Source organism: Podarcis melisellensis (genome assembly GCF_964234715.1).
Source record: "Podarcis melisellensis genome assembly, chromosome: 6".
Lineage (NCBI taxonomy): Eukaryota > Metazoa > Chordata > Lepidosauria > Squamata > Lacertidae > Podarcis > Podarcis melisellensis.
In genome coordinates this window covers 70,722,516-70,736,683 of record NC_138538.1, presented here as the reverse complement: position 1 = coordinate 70,736,683, position 14,168 = coordinate 70,722,516, and the positions used below count along the sequence as shown (strand labels likewise).

General features: G+C 45.9%; 1 protein-coding gene across 1 annotated transcript in view; it reads right to left on the bottom strand.

Annotated features, from left to right (window-relative positions):
- LRRC8C (leucine rich repeat containing 8 VRAC subunit C) overlaps positions 1–12,148 on the bottom strand; it is a 38,216-nt gene extending 26,068 nt beyond the window's left edge. The window contains exon 1 of the mRNA XM_081914174.1: positions 12,007–12,148. The gene's annotated coding sequence lies outside the window, so the exon portion shown is untranslated. The remainder of the gene's footprint in view (positions 1–12,006) is intronic.
- Positions 12,149–14,168: the final 2,020 nt, after the last annotated feature.

Sequence of the window (14,168 nt, the reverse complement as noted above, 5' to 3'; positions counted from 1 at the left end):
AGGGTACACAGCTTTCCCCCACCCTTTTACCCTGACAGCAATCCCTCAAAGTAGGTTTGCCAAGGAATGGCTCAAGGTTGCTCAATGCTCCCAGATTTCCCCAGTTTACGTCCACCAGGCTACCCATCACAGCTTGCAGGTTTGCATTAACTGACAGCTGAGTGTACTGTAATTGCTGACTTTCTCTAAACAGGAAATCAAGCAAGCTGCTCATGTGTCTTGCTTCATACAGACTTTACCAAGGGCTGGTGCAGTTCCACATTTTGAGCAAACAGAAAGTAGCATACCTATAAAAGGGTTCCTTCTGAGCCTCGTCAGAAACGTCCGTTGACGATCACACCATGGCGGAGCCAAAGAAAGTCAGAGGAGTGGCTGTTTCCTCATGATTTGTGGCTTCTTTATATAAAGGATTTATTCTACCTTACTTTTGAATGTCAAACAAGGAGGCTTTTAACAACTTGCAGCGTTTCCGAGCAAAAGCAGCCTCGGCACATCTGGATAAGCAGAGCGATACTTCTGGCCCTCAAATGCGTCTCAGGCACTGCGTTCCAGACAGAGTTAAGACAGATGGCAAAATAAATGTATAGGGTATAGGAAAGTATCACCTATCATGACCTCTATCATTTGGTTCTGCTACGTTTTCAGTTTCACTTTATCAGGAAATTCACTACTGCTAATCGTACAAGGTTCCCCAGATCCTTCAATTATTCTGTAGTGCTCCTCCGCTTCCTAAGGCAGGAATCTGTAGACCCTCCAGATGTGCTTGGACCTCAGCTCCCACAATCTCTGTCCTCTGGTGATGCTGGCTGGAGTTGGGAGTTCAACACAGCCTCCAGAGGATCCACAAGTTCCTCAGAAGTCTTATATCCTTCCTCTTCCTGGCTTTTCCTTCTGTCCTTCTGTCCACCGCATGGTTGGATCATGCATTGGGTCTGTCTCTGTGTTCAAAACTCCCATTGTTCTACGTGCATTTTGCAACAAGGAATTTCATTAGGGTGAGCAGTTTCTGAGCTCTGGGCGCAGTACTGCACTTAAGATTTTCAATTAAAACTGCAGAGTAGAAGGAAAGGAGGATCTTTTTCTGCCTCCCTACTTCCAGCTACTCTCTGAAGACTGGAGAAGAGACCAGGTGGAAAACGAACACAATATTTTAGCTTCTAACACTGGTCTGTCCAGCCTACCTCAGCTATAATGACACATTAGGTTTCTGTGCAGAGTACCCTTCTGCAGCAAGTTGTTGTTTGAGAACCAAAGACCCATCGAGTGAAAATCCCACTGGATGCAGCCTCAGATATAACAAAATCTCACAGCAAGCAAATGCGCTGACACCAGTGTTTAGAATGTGGCACTAGAAAACCCTGTTCCCCCTTGGAATGCTTTAATCTTACTATTTTAATAGAACTCGGTGCATGCTATCTCAGAAAGATGACTTAAATAACCACCACCGTTTGTTTTGCACTTATATTTATGTGTTGTTTCCAATGGAGTTAGAGGCTGCCCCCCTTTTTTCCTTTTGTTTTAAACATTTTTTAAAAAGGAGAAATGAAGAAGAGGGGAGGAGAATAGAAAGAGAAGGGGAAATGGAAAGAGATGTTTTGTTTGAGACGAAATACAGTCGTACCTTGGTTCTTGAACAGAATGCGTTTTGGGAGGTGCAGCTTCCGATTGGCTCTTTTGTGCGCCGCTCATCATCCTGCCACCGCCACCAGCCCCTCACACAGGTAAGCAGCCACCGGGGCTTGTGGTGCTCTTGCATCACACCCCCCCACCCAAATATAGTCCGGCCCCTCACAAGGTCTGAGGGACAGTGGACCGGCCCCCTGCTGAAAAAGTTTGCTGACCCCTGTACTATGTAAAGCAGCAGGAAATATCTTGTGTCACTTTGTGGTACAGCAAGGCAAAGTGTGATAAGGTTCAGGTGGGTTAATGTGTAGAATGGATGGATTTGGGTGGGGTGGGGCACAGTAGGGTTCAGGGTTTTCCATGGGCAACATAAAGTTCTGAAGCTGCTCTAGCTAAGGAACAAGCTAGGACTGAGCCTTTATATCAGTGTTTCCCAAACTTGGGTCTCCAGCTGTTTCCAGACTACAATTCCCATCATCCCTTCTAGCTAGAGATGATGGGAGCTGTAGTCCCAAGTTTGGGAAACACTGCTTTATATAGCAGTCATGACAGCATCAGCAGGTGCAGCCTAAATGTTAGCACCAGCTGTGCTTCAAGACGCTGTGCTTCTTAAAGGGCCCGACCATCTTGAATAATCTCCTACTGTGACAGAGCAAGGGAACCTCAGCCCTTCCTGGGTCTTCTGCAGCTGTTGTTGTTGTTTAGTCGTTTAGTCGTGACCGACTCTTCGTGACCCCATGGACCAGAGCATTCCAGGCACTCCTGTCTTCCACTGCCTCCCGCAGTTTGGTCAGACTCATGTTTGTAGCTTCGAGAACGCTGTCCAACCATCTCGTCTTCTGTCGTCCCCTTCTCCTTGTGCCCTCCATCTTTCCCAACATCAGGGTCTTTTCCAGGGAGTCTTCTCTTCTCATCAGGTGGCCAAAGTATTGGAGCCTCAGCTTCAGGATCTGTCCTTCCAGTGAGCACGCAGGGCTGATTTCCTTAAGAATGGATAGGTTTGATCTTCTTGCAGTCCATGTGACTCTCAAGAGTCTCCTCCAGCACCATAATTCAAAAGCATCAATTCTTCGGCGATCAGCCTTCTTTATGGTCCAGCTCTCACTTCCATACATCACTACTGGGAAAACCATGGCTTTAACTATACGGACCTTTGTTGGTAAGGTGATGTCTCTGCTTTTGCAGAGGGTCTTCTGCAGTAGAGTCCTCCAGGTCTGAGGACAACAGTGCCATATTCTCAGTGCTTCCTCTGTGAACGCTTCTGTGGCTGACCCTGGGTGCCCTGCCTCTCCTGCCCACGTCCCTTGAAGATAAGGACTCCTACTTGGGGATGTGACGTATCTGATTTAGTTAAATCTTCAGGCCCTGCTGAACTTCCTCAAAACGTCACTTAGGCAACTGAAGTTTTCATCCTTCTCACCCTGTATGAGAAGAGTGCCTTGGGTGAGTTTAAATGCCTTTTGTGACCTCTGGTCAACTCAAGCATGTGTTCATTCCAAGCAGCTCTTTGGATTTGATTCAAACTAATATAAAAAACCCCGCAATCAAGATTGTTCCTGCAAGGAGGAGGATGAAAACACTACCGGAAAAACAATTTAATTAAACAGATCTGTTTCTCCAGGAAGACAGTCTTAAGATTTATTCTTTATGCTCCTTAAAATGCCTTGACTGAGCAACAAGTACTGGAAATGGCAGTTGAGAAATTAACACAACACAGTAGCTCTGTCCATGCACAATTTATCATAGAATCATAGAGCTGGAAGAGTCATCTACCTTGGTTCTCAAACAGAATGCATCCCGGGAGTCCATTCGACTCCTGAAACTGTTCAATAACCAAGTTGTGGCTTCCGATTGGCTGCAGGAATGTCCTACAGCCAATCAGAAGCCGCACCGGAGGTTTGGCTTCTGAAAATCGTTCGAAAACCGATCAGGTTGCGTTTTTTCAGGTTACGGACGCGCCGAAACCCGGAAGTACCGGAATGGGTTACTTCCAGGTTTCAGCGGTCGCGCATGCGCAGAAGTGCTAGATCACACTTTGCGCATGCGCAGAAGCACTGAATCGCAACCCGTGCATGCGCAGATGCGCTGCTTCGGGTTGCGAATGTGCTTCCTGCATGGATCATGTTCGCAACCTGAGCGTCCACTGTACTTCCAAGTAACTATGTTTTAGGATCAGCGCTGTAAGTGTGGAATAATTTAAGGATTATTCCCAGAAAGAAAATGGATCAATCCCTGTTTCCCCATCCTGGAACGAATGTGCCCTTTTGGCGGAACCTAATTACTGCCAGCAACAAAGTATCCTCTCGCCTTCTGTCCCGTCCCCCCCAGTGTGGATTCTGGCAGTGATCCTGCCATGCAGCTTAAAACGTGACTTCGGCGAGATTTTAAGCCAGCTAACTATGCGCAGCAGCTCCCTGGAAGTCACAAAAAACAGCGACATAATGCTCTTCCATAATATTGCATTACGAGAAGCCGTGACACAAAAGCTAAAGTTAAGCTACAGAAAGAAGCATTTTGGTATATCATTTTTCATGGAAGCAGACAGCTTGTACTGATCTGCGGAAAGCCAATGTGATTCCCTGTCTGCTCAGCAAAACACCTCATGCTTGCCATTCAAGTGGAATAAATACTCTGAAGTACTAAATAACTGCTGGGGACTAGTTCAGATTGTCCAAAGCACTTCCATGTCCTGTGGACTGACCAACTGGCTTGGCGTCAGCTGCAGGTGTCCCTGCAGCCTGGTGGAAGAGGTTAGTTTGGATGTAATGTTCATGATTCCACAAACAATGGAATGCTGGAATAGATAATCCTCATGGTCCCTTTCCCCTCTATGATTCTATGACTCTTATGTCTGCCATGAACTCACTATGTGTCCTTAGTGTCTCAGTCTCAGTCCCTCACCTGCAGTATGATAATACAGTGGTACCTCAGAAGTCAAACGGAATCCGTTCCGGAAGCCCGTTCGACTTCCAAAACATTCAGAAACCAAGGCGCGGTTTCTGATTGGCTGCAGGAAGCTCCTGCAGCGAATCGGAACCCACATTGGATGTTCGGGTTCCAAAGAACGTTCGCAAACCAGAACAGTCACTTCTGGGTTTGCGGCCTTCGGGAGCCAAAACGTTCGACTTGCAAGGCGCTCGAGATCCGAGGTACGACTGTACTGATTTATCGGAAAGGGTTGTTGTAAGAATTATAGTTTAGGTAATCTACACGAAGGACAAATACTTGAACACTTGTGAACACTATACAGTGGTACCTCGGGTTACATACGCTTCAGGTTACATACGCTTCACGTTACAGACTCTGCTAACCCAGAAATAGTACCTCGGGTTAAGAACCTTGCTTCAGGATGAGAACAGAAATCGTGCTCCAGCGGCACGGCGGCAGCGGGAGGCCCCATTAGCTAAAGTGGAGCTTCAGGTTAAGAACAGTTTCAGGTTAAAAACGGACCTCCGGAACGAATTAAATACCACTGTACAAATTACTTAAAGTTATCCTTTAAGTAAGCCTGCACTGTTTGCAAAAAAAAAAAAAATTGCTAATCAGTCTGAAGGACAGCAACATGCCACAGACTCCTACAACGGTGCTTTTGTAAAATTGCGATGCTGTGAATGAACACACTGAGAAAATTTACAGAGGTTTTCCTTGCCACTCCCTTTTCCTTCCGGAACGTAATACTATGCACGATCCCACTCATATGACATTCGTCAGAGCCAACCAAATCCAGCCTAACTTTCCCACAAATAAGCATGCATGGGGTGACTCGAAAGGGTTGTTTCTGTATTTTGTTTGATTATTTTTAGCCCGCCCTTCCTGCAACATTTGATCCCACAAGAATTAAAAGAACAACAAGTCATAGCAGTAAGAGCAGATAAAAACAAAAACATAATGTAATAAAAAAAACAACAGCCATGGAGCCCAGGGAGACAGATCTTTACCAAAAGCATCCGTGTCTGGCATGCTCCCAGGGTGAGGGGATTCCACAGTCAGAGAAAGCCTGCAAAAGGCAGATATTACACCAGAGTGACACCCACACGTCAGTTTTCTGGCTGTTTCAAGAATGAAAAGGAGTATGATGCCGAAACAGGTTGGTTATTATTTTTGTGTGCCTGTGTGGGTGAACACAAAAGGTGTATTTCTTTTCTTTTGACAGGCGTGAGGACACTGAGGGCAGCAGAGACATGAAATCAGTACATTGTGTAGTACAGGCACCTTCAGGGAAGTGCTGTAGCTCTGCAGTAAAACGCATGCTTGGGATGCAAAGGGATACATGTTCAGTTCCTGACATCCCTGGTGGGAGTCATGGGACTACAAAAGATCCCCGACTGAAAATGCAAAAAGTCATCACCAGCCATAGATAACCCTGGCCCGGGAGATCATATATGAATGGCCCCTAAAATCATTTTATATGGCCCCTGTCCCATCAGACTTCTTCCCCTCCTGTTTATTCTTTATCTTTTTTGCGTCTCCAAGTTGCCTCTCCCACAGTATCAATCACTTCAACATTCATGCATGTGAGTGAAAGAAGCATGTTGAGATATACATTTTAAAAAAAAAACAACCAGAAGCATTTTTACTTGGTATTATAGGTCAGGACATTAATAGGCAAGATGTTAAATTGTTTTTATATGCAACAACTGTGGCAAGAGTATTGTTAGCCCAGAAACAAGAAGAAATTCCGACGAAAGAAGAATGGCAGACGAAATTAATGAACTATGCAGAATTGGACAAAATGACAGGAAGGATTCGAAACCTGCGGGACCAGAGATTTACAGAAGATTGGAAGAAGTCTATGAATTATTTGAAGAGCAACTGTAATCTACAAATTACGCTAGTAGGACTACAAGAAGTTTTGTAAGGAGAAATATATGAAGTGTTACAAAGTAGAAAAAGATAGAGATATTGGTTATGAGTTTGACATGTAATAGGGAAGATAAGAAATGCATACTGAGAGATCAGGTTGGAAAATTTTCAGACAGGATTGATGGAAGTCAAAAATTTGAATAAGATGTAAAAGTATGTTTAATTACTGTTGAAAATGATGTTAAAAAAACTAATAAAAATTATATAAAAAAAATAAAAAGAAAGACGCATGCTGGTCTTTATTCCAGATTAGTTAATCCAGAGCATTTGTGTCTCTGGGCCTGCTCACTGCCAGCATGTGGCCCCCAACACATTATTATTACCCCTGTGAGAATGCAGTCCTCAGCCAAAATATGGTAGTCCACCCCCCAGTGTAGGTAATACTGAATTTGATGGACCAATGGTTCAATTACACAGCAGGCAGCTTTTTGTGTTCCACTTGGATTGGGAAAACAACACATTGGCATCTAGCACTGCCCAAGAGACAGCTGTAAATGGACAGACATGCAAGGAGTACCAGGAAGAATGGACGGAATTTAATGATTATTTAGTTAAATATGTTAAGTTGAATTAATTAGAAAAAGCGTGCAAATACCAGATAGGCTTAGGATTTAAATATGTAATGTGATGAATTAATATGTTTAATGCTGAATTGGAAAGAAAGAAAGATGTTAAGTGATTAAGTTAATGTTATAAGAATATTGACATGGAAAACCGTTATAATGAGATGCACTGAAATCTAAGCAGGGGGATGCGAGGAAGTCACTTAACAATGTTAATTAGATTAGTTTTAATAAGGTTATGATTTATGTTTGTTTGTCTATTTGTCTCTGTGTTTAAATTTTTGTGAAAAAAACAAAAAAAAATTGGGGGGGAGTAAATGGACAGACATGCAGGAAGTACTGTGCAGAATTAGAAGCATGCATCAGCAGCTTAAAAACAGAGGGAAAAGGAAATGACTCAAAAAATAAAAATAAAAAATAAACCACAGGTGCTAAGCAAAAGGGTCTTTAAGTCTGACTTCAATAGGAAACTGTAGTCATTTTTCCCAGTTCTACGTAAACTAACAGGCTGTTCCTGGACAAAATACAGACCATCCTCCAGAACTAGGTATTTTGGACATTGTTTTGAGACAGCCGGTATATAACCCCAGTCCACCTTCTGCTTTGTAGTGATTAGAGAAATTGAATGCCCGCCGTCACTTTCACTGAGCTCCAACCACTTGTATTCCTTTGTTGATCCTTTAAAGGATTTCCCCATGAGGTCGCAGGGCACGTTACAGCAATATAATGTGCAAGAATCAAATGAGGCAGCTCTAAAGCAAAGTCCAAGCAAGGCAGGTTCCATTACACACAAACCCCGCAAAAAAAACAACAACCCTTAATTGTCATAGGTGCATCTTCACATTCGATGGAAGCCGTGCAACAGAGATGCTAGACTATGGGAAGGCAGTTCCACAATTCAGGGGAAGAGTAAAACATACATACAGAACTGAAAAGTGGGAGCAGGCAAGTTTCTCACTAAACAAATGACAAGAATTGTGCCTGCGCATTTTGCCTTGTATCTTGGGTTCCACACATGCTAGAAATTTAGTCTTTATAAAACAAAAGGATCTGTGGGTTAGCTGTGACAGCTACCACAGAGAATGCCCTCTCCTGCGTCACCACTCCTCATAATCCAGAGGGCAGTGGAACGACCAAGAGGGTACCCTTCTTTCATAAGAAGCACCTTTCAAATTGCACTGGCAGAGTCAACTGCACACAGCTAACTACTGCAAGACCCTGCTTACAAGTCAGCATTACTCTCAGGAAGTGAGCCATGAAACCACTAAAGCCCACAATGGGCAGGTTACATCTTCTAGGTTAGGGATGGAGAACCTTTTCCAGCCTGAGTGCTATATTCAATTATCCGCAACCTCCCAAGGGCTATATTCCAGCGGTGGACAGGAGCCGGGGGGAAAGTGGACAGAACAATTTATGCCAACTTTACTTTTGTACAGTCGTACCTCGGGTCACAGACGCTTCAGTTTACAGACTCTGCTAACCCAGAAATAGTACCTCGAGTTAAGAACTTTGCTTCAGGATGAGAACAGAAATCGCATGGTGGCAGCGGGAGGCCCCATTAGCTAAAGTGGTACCTCAGGTTAAGAACAGTTTCAGGTTAAGAATGGACCTCCGGAATGAATTAAGTTCTTAACCCAAGGTACCACTGTACAATAAACGCCTCTCTCTTCCCTACCCAGACAAGCCAGGGGCATTATCAGAGTTGAAGGACACATTCCAGAAGAGCAAAAACACCTGGGGTGTAAGGCAAGTCAGAGTGTGGCTGAGGGAGTGTTCCAAGGGCCAGATAAGGAAGGCTTGGGGCCGCATTGAGTCCCTGGGGCTGCAGATTGCCACTCCTGCACTAGGCAGTCCACTCCATCCTTTTATGTCTTTTGTCATCCCACTATGAGAAGGTCTTGTGGGCCACCTAGGCTAGTTTCTAGAAAGCTTTAGCATCCATTCAGGGGTTTAGGAAAGCCTTGAAGACCTGCTTGTTTTTGACTTCTTTTCTTGAATTGCGCTCTGGCTGATGTTCTGTTCATACTCAGTGCAGGAAATCTAGAGTGGGAGCATCAGCAGCCCTACTAGATCTCCAGAGGAGAGTCTACCACCCTCTAAAATAAGATGATGCCTGCTGCATTGGACCAAAGTCCATCATCAAATTCCCAAGCAGATGCCTATGGTAAGCCCACAATCAAGGCACAAGCACAACAGCTCTAGCTGACTGCTTCCATACAGAGAGGGAGCAGCCAATTAGGTCCATAGGTAAATATCTCAAGAATGGACAAAGGCAGTTCTATCCTTACCACACCCCTATCTTATGCCTTTTATTACAGGGAAGAAGCTTGGCTTCAGACAAAGATAAACCTTTAGCACTTATTTGGGATATTCTAAAGCATCCTCCATTTCCTTCTTAATGGAATGAGATGTGATACAGCAAAATTGGCAGGCCAAAGTTTCTCATATTACCAAGAATGCAAAAACAGAAAGAAAGAAAAATAACATCCATTAGGCAGCACAGTAAAACTTTATCTTTTTGTTAAAAGAGACCAATTTTTAAATGTGGGTAAAAAGTAGAGCTATGTGCATCAAGGCTTTTGACCCACTCAATCATGTTCCACTATTCATTATGGTTGCCTCTTCTCACTAATTGGGCAACCACATAAACAAAGCAGTCTCCTGAAAGATGAGGACGTCTTTCTGATATTGCAGTATGTAATCAAGATGGCTAAAATCAAGAGTTTCAGGACTGCAGAGGAAATCTGCCAGTACACTCTTATGCATGCCTACTCAGAAGTATGATCAAATAAGTCCAACAGGCCTTACTCCCAAGTATTCGCGTTGAGGACCACAGAGTGTGGGGTGTTTAAACAGAATTTGGCTGCCAGGTTGTGACCCTTGCAAATATGTCTGGAACAATTACTGGCCCACAAAACGAGGGAACCCCCCCACCACCACATATACCGTATTTTTCGCCCTATAGGACGCACCGTCCCATAAGGCGCACCTAGTTTTTTGGGGGGGAAATAAAGGGGGGAAATTATTTTTTTCCCCAGGCGCGGGGCTGGGGAGGCCCGAGCTTTCCCCGACCCCAGCCCCCAAACAGGCAGCTCTCTGCAAGCCGTGGGAGCCCAGCACTGGCTCCTGCTGCTTGCGGAGAGGTCCGCGAACCTGGAGAGCGAGAGGGGTCGGTGCACATAGGACGCACACACATTTCCCCTTCATTTTTGGAGGGGAAAAAGTGCATCCTATAGGGCGAAAAATACTGTAACTTACAACAGCTGGCTATGGCACATTAATAGCCAGACAAGAGAAGAACCACCACTTTTGCAAAAGAAAAGAAGCTCTGGTCACCTGAAAGAGTTTCTCAGCCACTAAATTGCCTCTAGAGCAGTAGATCTCCATTCGTTCTCAGACTGCAACTTCCACCATCCATGACCACTGCTCACGTTGGAACCAGTGTTAGAAACTGAGATATGAAAACTAGGAACTAAATGGCACCTTAAACCGAGGTTATGGGCGCAACAACAGTATGTCTGGGCGCGCTTTTTTATAGCAAGAATACAAAGCTGAAAATGAATGAACTTCAGCTAAAATCTTGTGTTCATTTTTCATGGGGTCAAATCCTTCCCCTTCCCACCCCCCTAATATTCTTAAGAGGGCCTCTTCTCCAGTCTTCTGAGAGTAGCTAGAAGTGGGAAGGTAGAAAAAGGTCCTCCTTTCCTTCCACTCTGCAGTTTTAATCTGAAATCTTAGGCGTGGTACTGTGCTCATAGCTCAGAAACTGATCGCATTAACAAAATTCCCTGTCTCAAGGCAGCCTAGAACAATGGGAGTTTCGAACGCTGGATGGAAGTTGAAGTCCATCAATCTCTGGAGGACCACAACTTCTCCATCCCTGATTGGCAGTAACGCAAAACTGACTGCATATCACAGCCTTGGTGAGTCCCCTTCACCCTCACTAAACTGTCGATGTAAATTCTTCAGCCAGCCAGTCCTGAAACTGCCGCTGGTTTCCTTTGCGCGCTCCGCCTTCGCCCTCTAAGAGGCTGCCTAGGCAGAGGCAACGCGAGGCTGGCTCCCCAAACGACGGCAGGGTCCCGTCTGAGAAAGGGAGGGAGGCGCTTCCCGTTGTCAACTTCTCCACACGTCCTCAAGCCGTGCGGGAACAAACAAAGGGAGTCCGGCTCGAGTTGAGACGCGGCGGGGATTTGTTTTGGAGGAAGCCACAACTTTCCCCAGAGAGAGAAAGAGATGCAGGCGGTGGCTCCACGCAGGAAGCCGGCGAGGACAGAGCGCGGCGGGGAAGGCGACTAACGGCTCGCTCCTGGTCTCCTGCAGAGGCGCAGAAGCACCAGGCTCCTGGTGCCAGACGGGGCGGGAGGGCGAGCCCGCTTGGGGCCATATAGCAACTCTCCGGAGCCACGTTTGTCCCTCCGCCTTCCTTCCTAGTCCGGTTCTGGCCCCAAAGGGGGCAGGATCCTACTCTGGGGACAGAAAAACTAGGGTTTGAGCAGGAGGCGAGTATTGGACGGCGCCCCAAATCCACCCCGAGGTATGAAACCCTGATCCACCACCCTCCCATAGGTGCCAAATGCCTGGGGCCCTGGGTGCCCGAGCACCCACAAAATTCCCCATGAAGGGGCCGAGCACCCACAAATTTCGGTGCCAGGGTCATGCACGCTGCATGGCCACACAGCAACTCCCCGAAGCCACGTTTCCTCCGCAGGATCCTACTCTGGGGAAGGAAAGACCTCAAATCCACCCCGAGGTATTCCAGCGCGCGCCTGGACGGACCCCGATCCACACACCCCTCCCCACTGCTTGGAGAGTCTCCCCGCTATTTCCCCATCGCCGCCTGGAGGCGGCTCTACCCTCCACCCCCAATTCCCCATTTCATTTCCAAAGGCTGAAGGAAAAAGAGAGGGCGCGCCAGGGGAAAGGGGCGCGCCGTGGCGGCTCCATCCTCGCTCACCTCGGTGGGGACAGAGATCGTGGCAGGGACGGATCACGGGCGGAGGGCGGTGGCGTCCTCTTCCTCCATTGCCGAGCGCGGCGGCGGCGGCGGTGGCGCTGCCGATGCTCCCCACCAGGATCCGCGCCGAGAGTGCCGAGGCCGCTGTCCCCGCGCGTCCCTCCTCCGTCTCCTCCTCCTCCAACAGCCGCTCTCTCCGCCCACTGCTGCTGCCGCGGGCCGCCACCTCCGGGCCGCGCCCTGCTCCGACGCCGGCGCGCGCGTGGCTCCCCCCAGCCAGCAGACTGGCGCGCAAGGAGGGAGAGGGGTAGGCGGCGAGGGTACGCCGAGACGCCCCCTGGCTTAGCCCATGTCTTCTTCTTTGACAATCACCTTAGTAAGATTGTCTTCCATGGACACGGTCTTAACAGTAAGTCCTAAGTGATTGTGGAGGCCAATTCTGGACCCACACGTCCTTCCACAGTGGGGACATCGGTTTCTGGGCAGGAGTTGATCACGGTGTGGATTTGCCTCTTAGCACGTTTTTCCCTTTCAGGACTTTGTGCTTCTTCAAAGTCCATGACACCTTTGGTAAAGGCTGTCCTCCAACTGGAGCGCTCTCAGGCCAGTGTTTCCCAATTGTCCTGTTGATACTACTTTTTTTTTTTTTACATTTACCTTGAGAGAGTCTTTAAACCTCTTTTGTTGACCACCAGCATTACACTCTCCATTTTTTAGTTCGGAATAGAATAGTTGCTTTGGAAGAGGATAATCAGGCATCCGCACAACATGACTAGTCCAACAAAGTTTATGTTGAAGAATCAATGCTTTGACACTGATGATCTTTGCTTCTTCCGGTACACTGACATTAGATCGCCTGCCTTCCGAAGTGATGTGTACATTTTTTCGGAGACACTGTTGATGGAATCTTTTGAGGAGTCAAGAACAGGAGTGGAGTTCAAGTGCTGATTGGATCATTTCTGCTAAGCCATGGTTTAGTGTGACATGGTTTTTATTAAATATATATTTTAAAAAACCAAAAACCAAAATGCTACAATCTGAAAAAGTATGACTAGGAGCATGGAAAGTACTCAATTAACTGAGGTTCTGGTGGGTATTTTTTACTCATGGTTTCCCCAAAAAAGATCAACAACTTTAAGGGGCAATCTAAAAAAAGCTAAGCAATTTTTTGCCCCCCTCAAAGAAATCCTGGCTATGTCCATGACTAGGACAGACTCCCAGTGGCACAGAAATGCTCTTGCCCTCTTCTTGCCCGTGATACTCACTTTTTTCGTGGTTTCAATAGCACTTCAAATCATGCCTCTCTTAAAATCTCCACCCACCCATACACAAACCAAAAGCCTAACTGGGACATATTTTAAAAATGCCATTGACTTAAACGTATTTCAGATTGGAGCCTATTTCTCCATATTATATAAAATGAATTTATGGAATAGTCCAAATGCCCACCAATACTGATTCTCTAGGTCTTGATTGATTTCAAAATTGAATAAATAAAATCCAATTTCCCCCAAGGTTATCTGAGATTTCTTCCTCCCTATAAATGTTTATAGATGGTGATGTTATTCATTCAACCTAACATGCCACACTTTCCTTCTCCATAAACTAACAGATGGCAAGAACAGTTTTCCATGCTGGTAAGTAGTGAACATACATGTGATCGTCACAATTTGTTCTCTTTTTACTTGTCCTTTTCTTTCCGCCCAAAGCATGGAGTCCACTTCATCAGATACATAAAGTGTCTATCCTTAATTGGTGGGTATATATCTATTTGGGGTCGGTGGGGAGTATGAGCAGCCAGGCCAAATGGTGATGGAACTACAGAAATTACATTCTGTTACAAATCAGTTAAGTCACTCTTCACAGGAATAGTCTTAGCAGTCACCCTAATACTGCTAAGTAACTTAACACCTGCAGTGTGACAAGAAGCCTTAATATCTTTATTGATACCCCAGAGACAAATAAAATCCCTTGATACATTTTAACTCGGCAGTTTCACACTGGAATATCCCTTTGAAATTCCACAGTAAGAGAAGGGCAACTTTAGGTCAGCTCCAGAGTATCTTGGGAGAGGGAAATGTTCCAATGTCAATGTTCTGGGAAGAGGGGAAATCTGTGCATGCCTTTCCCGTGTTCTGAAAATATATATAATCTGCGCGAGT